The following is a 15,162-nucleotide window of genomic DNA, read 5'->3' on the forward strand; positions in this document are numbered from 1 at the left end:
TCCTAGGGGCCCACAAGGGAGTTTGTTGAAGGTAGAACCACTTCAACTGGAGAAAAGGACACATGTCTGTATCCTATAAGGACAAGCAGAGCCCCCACATCTGTCTGGGGCCCAAGTCCCTTACCTAGGCGTTGGTACTGAATCATCATGACCTGTATAAACCGTTATGGTTACTTGGGAGTTCCGTGTAACACCCCAGCATTCTGCATTGTTTGTGCTACTGTGAATACTTTCTCATTAGGTAAAAGCATATGCCGGATATTTCTGAGAGTCTGAAAGGAAAGCTACTGATGTTTCAGCTGCTCATGAAACAGTCTATCTGGATTCTCTCCCAGGGTGGGGGGATCTCCACCCAACATTAGTGGAAGGGCTGAAGGGAGAAGGGGGAGGAGATATAGGGATTTTCCAAAGAGCTATTGCCCTGGTAGGAGACAGAGGAAACTGCTTGGTTTGGGGGCATCAAATTTATTTGTCCCAATACCACGTAGGAGCAGTGAAATATAGCTGGCCAGGCTACATTCTACAGAAGGAATCAGTCTGTTTTCTCCCCCAGGCCTGTCCTAGGCCAGGGGACACATGGGAGCAGCTGGTCTGGGGGCTGATGCCAGAATGCAGAGTCATGGGCAGTTGGCATTCAGAGAGGAATTATGGCCCTGGTTGGCTGGAAGTGGGGGCTGTTGTAGGAGAGGTTTTAGATCATTCCAAAGGCAGTTATCTGTGTGTTCAGAGGGGCTTTGGTTCTCTCTCTGTCTTGCTCCTAGGGATGTCCTGGATTTGGAAAGGAGTGGCAGTTTCAACTTGACCCTCAGTGCAGCTTCTACAGTCTGTAAACATATGTACCATTTGGGCTAACATCCTCTGAGCAGGTGTGGGATTTGGACAAGTCTGACTGTGGGAAAGTCTGGAAGACCTGTGGGTCATGGAATTTGATAGGGTCATCAGTGTGCTAAGAATCCTGGGACTTCCTGTAGTCAGCATAATTACTTTCTTTAGTCCTGGGAGCTCTCTGACCAAAGGAGGGGATGAAAATATCTTGCTCCCTTGGCACCATTTCCAGTTCCATTCTTCAGGCCCATGATCTCATCTGACCCAAGGAGTGCTTGAGGGGTATGGCTCCCACTCTTGGAGTCACAAGGAGAAGGGGGAAGGAGACTGGGATTAACTGGCTAGTTTCCATGTTTACTCTGCATAGAGAATTTAGGAACCAGGTGGGGCTTTGCAGAAAGGGACATCACTGTAGGAGGAATGCCCATTACCTCCCACTCTACCTTGGGTTTTGACTCTCTTTTGTGATGGGGAATTTCCCTCTTTAGGGTTACTGGAATGGACCGAACCCCTGAGCTTGCTGTCACAAACAGGAACAGGCTCTCTGAGTTCTTCTCAGATGGCAGCAGAAACAGCTGTGTGATAGTAACCTGATGCTTTCTGCGTATGTCCCCTCATGCTGGCCACCTGAATGCCTTGTTCCTCTTTGTTCTTCTGTGCACTGAAGTTGGTCTTGCAGCTACACCATTCTCTAGGTGAGCCTCCTGCTGCCAGAGGAGAACCTCGTATCTCGAGGGCACAACAATACAGAGAGCTTGCTGATCCTGGAGCTCAGGGGTCCAGGAACCATTCTCAAAGGCAATCCACACCTTTCAGGACATTCGATTTGTTCTTTTTCTATAATGGGACACAGAAGAACTTTCCAAGATCATCTCCCACTCCCAAACAAAAGTGAAAATCAGGCTGACATCAGTTAGTTCCATGTTCAGTCTCTGGATGTGGAGTGAGGGCAGGGAAAGGGGAGCTGGCTTTGGTCCATGGCCTAGCCAGCTGCTAGGCTGGGCAGCCCCTCCTCTCCTAGCCCCTGCAGCTCTTAAAGTGTTTTAACCACTGGAAGGGATCATGTAAATGAAGCATATAAAAAATGAGGTTGGGGCATCTGGGTGACTCAGTCGGTTAAGCATCTGACTCTTGGTTTCAGCTCAGGTCATGATCTCAGTGTCATGAGATCGAGCCCTGCCTCAGTCTCCCCACTCAGCTAGGAGTCTGCTTGAGATTCTCTCCCTCTGTCCCTCCCCCAACTTGCACGAGCTCTGGCACGTGCATGCTCTCTCTCTCTCATTCTATAAAATAAATAAACAAATCTTAAAAAAAAAAAAAAAAAAAGAAATGAGCTTGGAGAGGCAAGTTGGGACAAAATTTACAGTGTTTTGGTAGGGAGTGAGGAACTACCAAAGATTACTACTGCACGTGAGAGTGACATGATCATGACTTGGCTTCAGAGTGATTCACTCTCCCATTATTGTTTAAAGGAAAAAGAGATTCTTTTGGATGCAAGCAAGAGAAAACCAAATCAAGATGGCTTCGCTGATAGAGATTATCTCATATAACAGGAAGTCCATATCTATAAAGAGATATTTGATTGTCTTTTACAAAGCAATGGTGATATTTGAAACCAAGGGATTGGCTGAGGGTGTCAAGAGAGGACACAGACAAAACAACAACAAAAAAGTGACAAATAACAGAAGTTCAGAGAACACCAAAGAGGAAAGCTAGGAGGCAGAAAAAAAATTGAGTCCTTATTATCCAATTTTTTGCCATCTCTATTTTAACACAAGAGTTCACCTCTACCCCCTCAATGATTATTTTTAAATGAAAGTAATTTATTTAAATGAAATGAAAAAGACACTCAGTCTCTCAGGAATATTACATTCTCATTTCAGAAAGCCAGTTTATCCAAGCCTAAGGATAACCACGGGTCCTTCCTCCATAGACAAGCCTTCCAACCCATTTCTAAATAATTTTATTTACTGTTACCAAAAGTAACTAGAATATTCATCCCTAGGGGCCATTTGTCACCTTATGAGAAGTTTCTGCATGTATATAGGGAGCACCTACTGAAATTCATAGAGAAACTGAGTAAGCCACAGCGCAGTGTCCCAATGAAAACAGGAAAGGTGCTGTTTCACAGATGTGCTGCAGTTGTCTGCAGCGAGGCTGGGCACTCAGCCCGAGGCTCAGATATGAATGCCCAAGTCAGGGACAACTCTTCATGTATCTTGGCAGATCATCCTCTAAGACGTGATTGTAATCACCATGAGATTCTATTTTGCACAGCAGGATAAAGGGATATGGACTTAATATTACAAAATGAAAAGACTATTTGCCCTCTTCCATTTTTTTTGAGAGAGAGAGAGAGATAGAGGTGGTGGGGTGAGGAGAGGGACAGGATGAGAGAGACTCTTAAGCAGGTTCCACACCCAGTGCAAAGCCTGATTTGGAGCTCGATCTCATGACCCTGAGATCATGACCCGAGCCGAAATCAAGAGTCAGACACTTAACCGACTGAGCCACCCAGGTGCCCCACGCCCTCTTTCACTTCCAAGCTAGCTCAGTTAGGACATCACTTCTATCATTCTTGTGACCACTTGAGGTATATGTGCCAACCCCCAGACAAGGCAGACATCACTCAGCACTCTGCCACCTGTTTCCTCATCAACAGACCAAAATGGCCCCTCACAGGAAACAGACACTAATGATTCCAGGGGAACCAAAGGGGATGATGAACCTCTGTGGATGATGAAGTCGATGTTAAGCAACCAGCTCTTGCCAAATGATTCCAAGGTCCACACCTAAGGACTCAACTCCTTGCCCTTGGGCAGATGTGCTTTTGCCACAGAAAATAACGAAAACTATCTAACTTGAATTCAACAGTGCTATATTCTGTAAAATTATATCAGAGCTTTTAATTTAGAAAGGCCAATTGTGTAATTTTTAAATTAATCCCTCAGATACTATACACTTCTTAAGCAGATCTGAATGAATGAAAGAATAAGTAAACATGCACAGACATGTAGCTATAGATAGTTAACATTTATTAGTTAACTAGTGACCTAGACAGGCTGAGCAGCAATCTTCAAGACTGTAAAGGAAAGCTGTTAATTAACAGAACCTAAAACACCCCATACTCTTCTGGAACAATGTGTCCACGGACATTTGCCTCACAGAGCTAGCTGGTGAGAGTTCCATGATGGCTCTTCCAACCATGTCTTTAAACTGTGCAGTTACAATATGCATACAATTCAATGCATTCAGTAATTAGTTCTCAGCATCTTGTGAACTGAGGACCTATTCCCAGAATGATTTAGTACAGTTTCCTCTAAAGTTCATGCTAAAATAAGAAATAATTAGGCTCAGAAGGGTTTTACTTAAAACCTTGTGCCTCTACTTATCTAAAATGACAGTGTTAATTAGGCTTCTCATAAATTTCCCTGCCACACTTCACTCTGAGGATCACACACCTCAGGTGTTCCCTCAGGGTCTGGCACGGTGCTGAAAACCCATTGAGGTGGGAGCTGCTCTGTCTGGAATTCCTTGAAATACGTTATTCACTTAGAGACACAAGGTTCTTGTATGGCAATGTAGTCAGTGGTGGTTTTTGCCCTAACCACATATCCAAGTCAATCTGTTGGGAGTTAAAAAAAAAAAAAAAAAAAAAAAATTGGTCTAAGCAGAGATACAGCAAATGCTCTCTATGGACCGGGTGATGGCCTGTGAAATGTCACTAGTGCACGGAGTGATATGTAGAGAAGTTGGGAGTAAACACTGAGAAACTGTTATAGCAATCCGATGGAGTAATGTTTTATCCAATAAATTTAATATTTTTAAAATGGGGATTATATTTTATGTGTCACGTTTTTCTGTTTCATTTTCATTATAGTTCATCTTCTGGTAGTTGATTTTTCTTTCTGCTTATAGATCATATTTCCTATTTCTTTGCATACCTGGTAATTTTTTAATTGGATTGTGGAGAGTGTGAATTTCCACTGCTGGGTGCTGGCATTAGCCATATTCCTTTACACAGCAGTCAACTTTGTTCTGAAATACAGGTATGTTACCACAGATCAGTTTGATCTTCTCAAGGTGTGCTTTTGGGCTGCCTCCAAGCAGGTCTCACCTTGTTTGTTTCTCTTCTGTGAAAGGATCATACTCCTAAAAGGACTTTCATCCAATATCTGAAAACCACTGTTTCATATATTTTGCTGGTTTCCTAATCATTTAAGGTGGAAGGGTAAATCAATCCCTATTACTTCATTATGGCTAGAAACAGATGTCCTAGGACTTAACATCCTTCATTTTGGTATCCAGTAATTCACAGATAGGTAATTTTACTGTATTTTATAAAAATATCAATTTATAATGGAAGTGAAGTTAAAAAACGAAACAAAGCAAAACAACCAAGAAACCCAAACAACTCAATTTAAAAATGAGCAAAGGACCCAAATAGACATTTCACAAAAGAAGATCCCCAAATGGCCAATGACCACATGAAAAGATGCTCAAAATCACTGATCATTAGAAAAAATGCAAATCAAAACCACAATAATATACCTACCTCATACTCTTTGGGATGGCTACTATCAAAAACAACACCAAACAGAAGCCCCCAGAAAATAACACATCTTGGCAAGGGAAAAATCGGAACCCCCATCCTCCATCCCTAATGGTGAAATAGTACAGACTCTATAGAAAACAGTATGGTGGTTCCTCAAACAATTAAAAACAGAATTAGCACATGATCCAACAATTTCACTGGATTGAAAGAACTGAAAGCCGTGACTCCAACAGATACTTGTACACCCATATTCAAAGCAGTATTATTCACAATAGCTAAAAGGTAGAAGCCACACAAGTGTCCACTGATGAATGAATGGATTGAAAGATGTGGTATCCATACAATGTAATGTTATTCAGCTTTCAAAGAGAGGGAATTCTGACATATGCCACAGCTTGAATGAACCTTGAAGACATCGTGCTAAGTGAAATAAGCCACTCAAGAAAGGACAAATACTGTATGATTCCACTTACATGAGGCACTTAGCATAGTCAAACTGGGGGAGTCAAAAAGTAGAAGTGGGGTTGCCAGGGGCTGGGGGAAGAGGAGAATGGAGAATTATTGTTTAACAGGTACAGAGTTTCAGTTTGGGCAAATGAAACATGTTCTAGAGATGGTAGTGATAGTTGCACAACAATGTCCTTGAACGTACAGTGAATGTACTTCATGACCCTGAACTGTATACTTACAGATGGCAAAAGGGTAAATTTCAGATGATGTGTATTTTATCCCCAAAAAAGTATATTTAAAAGCAAAACAAAATAAACAGCTACTGGATCTTTTCCCAGGTAGCCTGAGAATCACTCATCTATAGAGGCTGGCGGTAGGAAAAGGCCTAAGTGAGGGGGAGTCTGATGAGCTTTCTACCCACGATCAAAGATGACAAATAAGCCTTTCATGCCACGCAGGGACCACCCAGCCAGGGAACTGGGAAGGTCTAAGGACGTCAGACCTATAGAACCTACCATGGTGGCTATTTTTCTATCATCTGTTTTCCTACTTAATTAGCAGCGAAATCTTTAACAATGGTCTATGTGGTGGGCTTCACGCACAGTGAGGAAAGTAGGATCTGGGAGGCTTATTGTCTTCTGCAGTGAGTCTGGGGGACAGACCTCAAGAAGTTGGGGCGGTAGCAGCTGCTCTGAAGACAGACAAAAGCAATTAAGTCTCTGTGTTCTGAAGGGAGGAAGAAGAACAATACTGGCCCAAGACATATTGTTTATCCTAAAAAGAGAATGTTATTAATAATATGTATAACATGCTCCCATTCCTACATATTAGGAAAATAAATATATAGAGGAAATATATATATTAGGAAAGTATATATATATTCAATAGAAAATATGCTGGAAGGAAATAAACCAAAATATGAACATTGGTTATATCTGTGTAATCAGATCGTGGATTATTTTTACTTTCTCTCTGCAAGTTTTTTTCATTACCTGTTGTCTTCACAGTGGGTAGGTAAAACTCCTCTATAATCGGGGCAAGGAAGCAATTTTTATTTAGAAATTAGAGAAGGACTGAAGGGAGATGTTATGTGGCCCAGATCTGAGGTACATTTAATTTTCTTTTTGGAGATTTATGTATAAATTAGTCTATGTTTCATTATTTCTCATTCCACTTTTGTTTTTAACATTAGAGATCTAACCAGCAGTTTGTGCATTAAGGTAACAATGCTTATCGTTTTATGTGCTAGAAATGCATTTCATTCATCTAGGTCAGATAAGATTAGAGTAATTAAGGTCACTGGACTTTGTCATTTAACAAATCCTTAAATCCAACTCTAATCTCATTCATCAATGCCACAAACGAAGGGGTTAATTGCTAACATACAGTGTGTCATACCCACCCAGACACTAATGTTATAATATTAAATGTTATTAATGTATTGCTTTGTATCTTTAGACAAGGGCTGATGTATTCACTACTCTAAGAGTTAGAGATTTATTAGTTCTGAAGAGGTTATCCCTGGGGTAACTCATTATCGCTTGTGCAAGCACAGAATGTTCTGTGACAGGAGAATGTCTAAGATGAAACAACCCAATTAATCAAGATGGGGCATGCATGTGGTGGTTTTGCAACATGAATCCACGCTGTCAGCTCTCGAATTGTCACCGTGCCGCCCTGTGGCTGAGGCAATGCCCCCGCTAGCACAGGCTAGCCGCCGACGCGGAGAGGGGGATCCTGCTTGCCTGTTGCCACATCAGACTCCTGCTCAGTCGCCTCGCTGCAGCTCTATCATGAGGCTTTACGATTCTCCTGCACCAAACCTTTCACCACTTTAAAAAGGAGACAATCGAACTGATTTGAGTCTTAATCCATCTCTCCCTTCCTTGATCCCTCCCTGCCGCCCCCCACCCCCGCCCCGTCTCTCTCTTTTCCTTTCTCCAATTCTGACAAAGGTGCTAAGGAGGAGTTAAAGTTCCTAAAGGGCAGTCTCGAAGGATCAGCCTCCAAATAAATGTGTTATCTCAAAATTTGGAATCCTCTGAGGCCATTAAAAATGATGTCGTAAAAAGTTTTTGCACACACGGGAATGTGTTCACTTCACGCTGTTATTGTGAAAAGAGCGGCTTACGGATGTAACGCTATGAACATAGCAGATGACTCCAATTTTGTAAACTAAAATGATGCGGGGAGTCTCCGTCTATTATAAAAGATGAGAAGGAGTAAAAGACCTAATATCAACATTTGAGGGGGAGAGGAAAGCTTTGCTGGGTTGTGTTTCTTAGTTTGTTTGATGCCTATATATTTTTCTCCATTTTCCAAATATTATAAAGGAGAAATATATCACTTTCTAAAAAAAATAAAAAAAGACTCCCAATAAATTTTACTTTTAGGGTTATTCTCTAAACCAGGGATAGAGCAGAGTCTATTTCTCACTACCAATTCCAATGCAACAGCGATTTTCCTGTAAATCTTGATCTTGTCATGTTGGCATGAGGCTCAAACAGAAATTGCTCAAACGTGCCACCTTTTCCTCAAACTAAAATCTTATATATACCTTGACCCTCTTTATCACAAAATCAGAAAACCCATCCAGAAACGGGGGGGCGGAGGGGGAGGCATTGTCCAATCAGTTCTGCTTTTTCCTCAAAACTCTACAGGAAGATTTCATAAAGAGGCTGCCTTGGGCCCAGGGGACACTTCCTTTGGGAATGCTTTCCTCTCTCCTCACCCTGACACCAGGAAGGAAAAAAAAACAAACAAACAATAATTGGCATTGTTACTGTGCTCAGAGCTTTGAAAGTACTTTCACACATAGTAAGAAGGATGCAAAGAGAAACTCTTTCCTGAGCAGTCTGATGCCCTGCTGACAGACACGTCCCCTCAGTGAGTACATTGTAACTGGGGTCCCAGGTGGCAGCACGGGGACTCGCAGAGGCACGGGATAAGGGAGCTGACCCTTAGAGCTGACGTCAGCCAGCCCCCATTCTAATCATTTTACATATCATGCAGCCCTCGTGGCGACGCGGGAGGAAGGTAGCATTATCTGTATCGGGGGTCAGCAAACTACAGCGCATGGGCCAAATGTGGCCCACAGCTTGTGACTGTGAATAAAGTTGTATTGGAACACAGCCACGCCCATTTATTTACTGTCTATGGCTGCTTTCCTGCTACAACCACGGCACTGAGTAGTAGTTGCAACAGAGGCGATTTTCCTACAATGCCTAAACTCGTATTTGGCCCTTTATAGAACATATTTGTCGACCCCGATCTACTGATAGCTATGAAGAAGGCTCAGGGCCCGGAGCCACTGACTGGCAGGACCAAGACGTAAACATGCATCTATCTTACTTCAAGCCCACATGCTTTTCATTTCTCCAAACCAGAACTTCAAGAGTAAGACCCTAGCTTCCTCTGAAGTGTATCATACCAGTGGCACCTTACAAGCTGAGAAAGGGGACATATGGAAAACTGTGCTATTATTTTTAAGACACATTAAGAAACATAGTAACTGTTGGATTCCTTAAGTGAAAGAATACTTCACTGTAAGTTACCTCTTGTTTTTCAACTTTTAACTCTACAATAAAAATTATAAGCCAGAAAATTAAAAAAAAAAAAAACCTAGTGAAATTTTACAGGCAAAATTGGCATTAGATTTCATTGTATAGCTTTCACAGAAAAAAAAGACCCTAAAAATACATAATGTGTTCCTTTAGTGTGATATGGTACCATCTGCCTGAACTTGCTAGCTTCTTCCCAGCCTAGATAGGAAGGGGTAGGGAAACATGTGCCTCAAGTAAGAGTCTAATCTAGTCTTCGTTTTTAGCATGGCTTTTGTTTTAAATGTCAGTTTCCCTTTCAAAACTCCTTTTGCTAACTTCTTAACCACTCAGTCACCTGGGGCATAGCAGACACTTTCTGTAGGGGCTTGATGGAAGAAACTACTAACTCTTACTTGCTCACACTACCTTACCCACTGGTAACACAAAGGTACGAGGCATGAAAAACAGAGACCAGAGAAGGGTGGGATGCTGGCTCCATTCCCTCTGGCAGCAGCAAATGTAGGAAAGGGAGCATCTCCCCAAGACCTCATCTTTCTTAGAGTCCAGCAGCTGAGTGGAGGAAAAGTAAGGAAAATCCTAGAGGACTGTCCTTGGCATGTCCTCACATGCGGTGGGAAGGATCTGGTTCATCTTGCTTCTTCCTGAGGATCCCCAAGGAATATGTCATGACTCTGGGAAAAGGCAATTCCTCCAATGTTTACAAGAATGCATGGAGATTCAACCATCTTCTGGGAGCAGCTAGCAGGGGCAGAATGAATATAGAGGGTGTCAAGCGATATCCTTAGCATGGAAAAAGAAAGGAGGGAGATGAAAACAAGGGGGTGGAAGTAAGAAGAGTAAAATAATCTGAAGCCTATAAAATCTTAAATGAGAGTTCGCAGAGGAAGCTACTATCATACAAGGAAAATGGCCTCAGTTGCCATTCTAACTATACATTAAGGAAGAGTCAGCACAAGAACTAAGTGGAAAGAGGTTCCCTTCGATGTCCTTTTAAAAAGCTATACCAAAGTATAACTGATATACATTAAACTTTCCATATTTAAAACAGAGTTTGATAGCTCTGATGTATGTTTACATGGATGGAACCAGCACCACAACCAGGACGGTGAACAAAGCCATCACCAGCAGCAGCTGATTCATACCTGTCTGTAAACTCTCCTTCCCAATTCTTCACTCCCACCTCTAGGCGACCATCCACCTGGCAGACTGTTAGTCTGCATTTTCTAAATGTTAACGTAAAGGAACATACCATTTTTATCTGGCTTTTTACACCCAGCATATTTTGAGATTCATCCATATTATATTTTATAATGTAGCTTTATGCCTTTTTATTGCTGAGTAATTTCCAGCACACAGATAAGCCACAGTTCACTTATCTGTTTGCCTACTAATGGGCATTTCAGTCATTTCTAGTTTTGGCTATGATCACTTAACGCTTAAATCTCTGTAGGACGTGCTTTCATCTCTCTTGGGTAAACATGAGTTGAGAGGACGGAGCATACAGTACATGTTTGTTTAAATTTCAAAGAAACCATTAAACTTTTCCAAAGCAGTTGTACCATTTTACATTCCTACCAGTAGTGCATAGGATTCCAGTTGCTTCAAATCCTTACCAACCCTTTGTATGGTTACTCTTTTTAATTTTAGTCATTCTAATAGGTGTGTACTGGTATTGTCTTATGTTTTCAATTTACATTTCCCTAGTGACAAATGATGCTGAATATCTTTTTCATGTACTTATGTGCCCTCTGTATACCTTCTTCGGTGAAGGGTCTGTTCAGATCTTTTGCCCACTGTTTAGCTAGGTCTTTCGTTTTCTTATTATTGAGTTTGGTGAGTGCTTTAAGTATTCTGCATATAAGTCCTTTATCAGATACAGATTTGCACATATTTTCTCCCAGTGTGTGACTTGTTTTTCACTATTTTAACAGTGACTTCCAAGAGCATAAGTTTTTCATTTTAATGAAATCCAACTTACCAGTTTCTTTTAAGCACCGTGTTTTGGTGTCACAGCTAAGCAATCTCTGACTAACTCAAAGTCGCAAGGGTTTCCACTTGTGTTTTCTTCTAGAAGTTTTATAATTTTAGGTTTTGTGGTTAAGTCTGTGATCCATTTTGAGTTTCTGTTTGTATATGGTGTGAGTTGTGGATTGAATTTATTTATTTCTTTGTATATGAATATCCAATTTTTGAAAAGGCTACTCTTTACACTAAATTGCCATTAAACTTTGTCAAAAATCAGCTGTCCATATATATGGTGGATCTATTTCCATGCTCTCTGTCCTGTTCCATTGACCTGCATTTGTCAATCTATACCAATAACTCAGCACTTTGATTACCATAGCTTTATATTGTCTTAAAATGTGATTGTTAGTCTCCCAACTTTGTGCTTTTTGTCAAAGTTGTTTTGTCTATGTTACATCCTTTGCATTTACATGTGAGTTTTTTTAGTATAGCTGACACACAATGTTACATTAGCTTCACGTGTAACCTAGTGATTCGACAACTTTATGTTACGCTATGGTCGCCCCAAGTATAACTACCATCTGTCACCATATAACGCTATTACAATACTATCAACTATATTCTCTGTGCTGTACCTTTCATCCCCATGACTTATTCTATAACTGGAAGCCTGTATCTCTCACTCTCCTTCACTCATTTTGCCTATCCCCCCCATTTCCCTCCCCTCTGGCAATCATCAGATTGTTCTCTGTATTTATAGGTCTGATTCTGCTTTTTATTTGTTTGCTTATTCATTTGTTTTTTAGATTCCACATGTAAGTGAAATCATATGGTATTTGTTTTTCTCTGACTGACTTACTTCACTAAGCATAATACCCTCTAGGCTCATCCACATTGTCATAAATGGCAAGATCTCATCCTTTTTTATGGCCAAGTAATAGTGCATTGTATGTATGTGTGTGTGTGTGTGTATATATATCCCACATCTTCTTTATCCATTTATCTATCAATAGGACTTGGGCTACTTCCACATCTTGGCTATTGCAAATAATGCTGCCCTAAACATAGGGGTGCATATATCTTTTCTTCAAATTAGTGTTTTTGTTTCTTTTGGGTAAATTGCCCAATAGTGAAATTACTGGGTCATATGGCATTTCTATTTTTAACATTTTGAGAAACCTCCATATTGCTTTCCATAGTGGCTACACCAATTTACCCTCCCATCAACAGTGCACCAGGGTTCCCACTTCTCCACATCCTCACCAATGCTTGCTATTTCTTGTCTTTTTGATTCTAGCCATTCTGACAGGTGTAAGCTAGTATTTCACTGTGGTTTTGATTTCCCTAATGATTGGTGACGTTGAGCCTCTTTTCATGTGTCTATTGGCCATCTGTATGTCTTCCTTAGAAAAACGTCTATTCAGGTCCTCCGACAATTTTTAAATCAGATTATTTGGGTTTTTTTTTTTTTTTTTTTTTTTGGTGTTGTGTTGCATAAATTCCTCATACATTCTGCATATTAAACCCTTATCAGATACATCATTTGTAAATATCTTCTCCCATTCATTAGGTTGCCTTTTCACTTTGTTGATGGTTTCCTTCACAGTGCAGAAGCTTTTTATTTTGGTGTAATCCCAGTAGCTTATTTTTGCTTTTGTTTCCCTTGCCTGAGAAGACATCTATAAAAATGTTGCTATGGCCAATGTCAAAGAAATTACTGCCTGTGTTCTCTTCTAGGAGTTTTATGGCTTCAGGTCTCACGTTTAGGTCTTTAGTCCATTTTGAATTTATTTTTGTGTATGGTGTATGAAGTGGTCTAGTTTCATTCTTTTGCATGTGGCTATCTAGTTTTTCCAACACCATTAATTAGAGACTGTATTTTTCCCATTGTATATTCTTGCCTCCTATGTCATAAATTAATTGATCATAAAAGCATGGGTTTATTTCTAGGCTCTCTTTTTGGTATATGTGAGTTTTAGAATTAGCTTGCTAACTACTGAGATTTTGATGAGGATTGCATTGCATCTACAGATCAATTTAGGAACAACTGGTATCTTAACAATACTGAGTAGTTGACTCATGAATGTGATGTATCTCTCCATCTATTTAAGTGTTCTTTAATTTCTCTCAGCATAGTGTTACAGTTTTCAGTATGCAGCTCTTTCTCATCTTTTGTCAGATTTATCCCTAAATATTTCATTTTTTGGTGCTATTTATTGAAATGTTTTACTTAAATTTCTGATTGTTCCTTGCTAGTATATGGAAATAGAATAGAATGTTTTATATTGATCTTGTATCCTGCCAGCTTTCTTCCTTTTTTTTAAAGATTTTATTTCTTTATTTGAGAGAGTGAGCAAGCGAGAGAGCATGAGCAGGGAGAGGAGCAGAGGGAGGAGCAGAGGGAGAGGGAGAAGCAGACTCCCTGCTGAGCAGGGAGCCCAAAGTGGGGCTCAGATCCTGGGACTCCAAGATCATGACCTGAGCCGAAGGCAGACACCTAACCAACTGAGCCACCCAGGCACCCCAGATCCCACAACCTTTCTAAACTTGTTAGTCCTAACAGCTTTTATTTTTGTTTGGATTCTATCTGCTTTTCTAGATAGTTTCTCATGTTGTCTGTGAATATTGACAGTTTCCTTCTTCCTTTTTAACCTGGATGACTTATTCAATCATTCATTCATTCATTCATTCATGCATGCATTCATTCACTGATTTCTGGTCTTACTGCACTGTTTAGAACCTCCAGTAAAATGTGGAATGGAATGATGAACAGACATCCTTGATGTTTTCCTGATCTTATTCCTATAGATTATCTTTAAAAGCACTTTTTAAAGTAGAAAGAAGGAAAATGCAAGAAGCAGGCTAATACCATTCAAGTAAAAAGTGAAGAGGGAAAAAAAGACTAGGGCAAGGGAAGAACCAGCAGATGGGGGCTGGGTTTAAGCAGATTCTGTGGACAGGTCAGGCAGTGTTTCAGTCTTGGGAGAATCTGATTAGGTAAGCAGCATTTGTAATCTCCATAGCTAGACATCAGTGCAGGCAAGCTGGAAGACAGATGACCACAACCTGACACCCCTAGTGATCAGGGATTTGTCCCTCCCATGCACTCTGTACCATAATGGTGGAAACCACATTTTAATACTCACGGTAATAATTTATTTATCAGCCTGTAAGACTGAAAATATGCCTCAAGTGAAATATCCTTCATTACAATCTCTAGATTGCTAGGATCTGACCCAACTTGTGGACATTATTAAGTAAGAACACACCCAAAAGAAAGCAAACTTATCCAAGCCCCCAAAGCAGCATGAACTTATTTCTTAGTCAACAAAGCTTGATTATTGATTGGCTTTTCCCAGTGTTTTGTATGATAGCACCCCATGAAAAACAAGTTGAGTTTAAAATAATTCTGCTTGGAACTGAATAACAACTTCTCAAAACAGAGGCAAAGCCTCATGTTCTCTGCTGGGATTTTGCTGCATGCATCTCTTTGTATTATGATATGTGAATTCAATTATCGTTTACGTTCATATATTCAAGTAAGCCTGGTAAGAAAAAGAGCACTCAACCAGGAGTCAGGAGCTTTGTATTCTAAGTTCATCAGACTTTTTAAAAAATGTATATGGAACAAATACGGAGAGGCACACTTGCGCAGGGGGAAAGAACACGGGAGTCTCTTGAGTTAGGAGAGAGACAGTGACTCTAAGAAGGGGTCACAGCTACTTGGAAGAGTCACCGAAGTGAGATCTGAGAGGTAGAGCAGGGCCCAGGAACCTGGGCTCTATAGTAGGAGAGACCTAGGTC

General features: G+C 40.7%; 1 pseudogene; it reads right to left on the minus strand.

Annotated features, from left to right (window-relative positions):
* Positions 1-2: 2 nt before the first annotated feature.
* LOC118544829 (B-cell CLL/lymphoma 9 protein pseudogene) overlaps positions 3-15,162 on the minus strand; it is a 32,448-nt pseudogene continuing 17,288 nt past the window's right edge.

The sequence above is a fragment of the Halichoerus grypus genome, chromosome 2 (assembly GCF_964656455.1).
Source record: "Halichoerus grypus chromosome 2, mHalGry1.hap1.1, whole genome shotgun sequence".
NCBI classification, from domain to species: Eukaryota; Metazoa; Chordata; class Mammalia; order Carnivora; family Phocidae; genus Halichoerus; species Halichoerus grypus.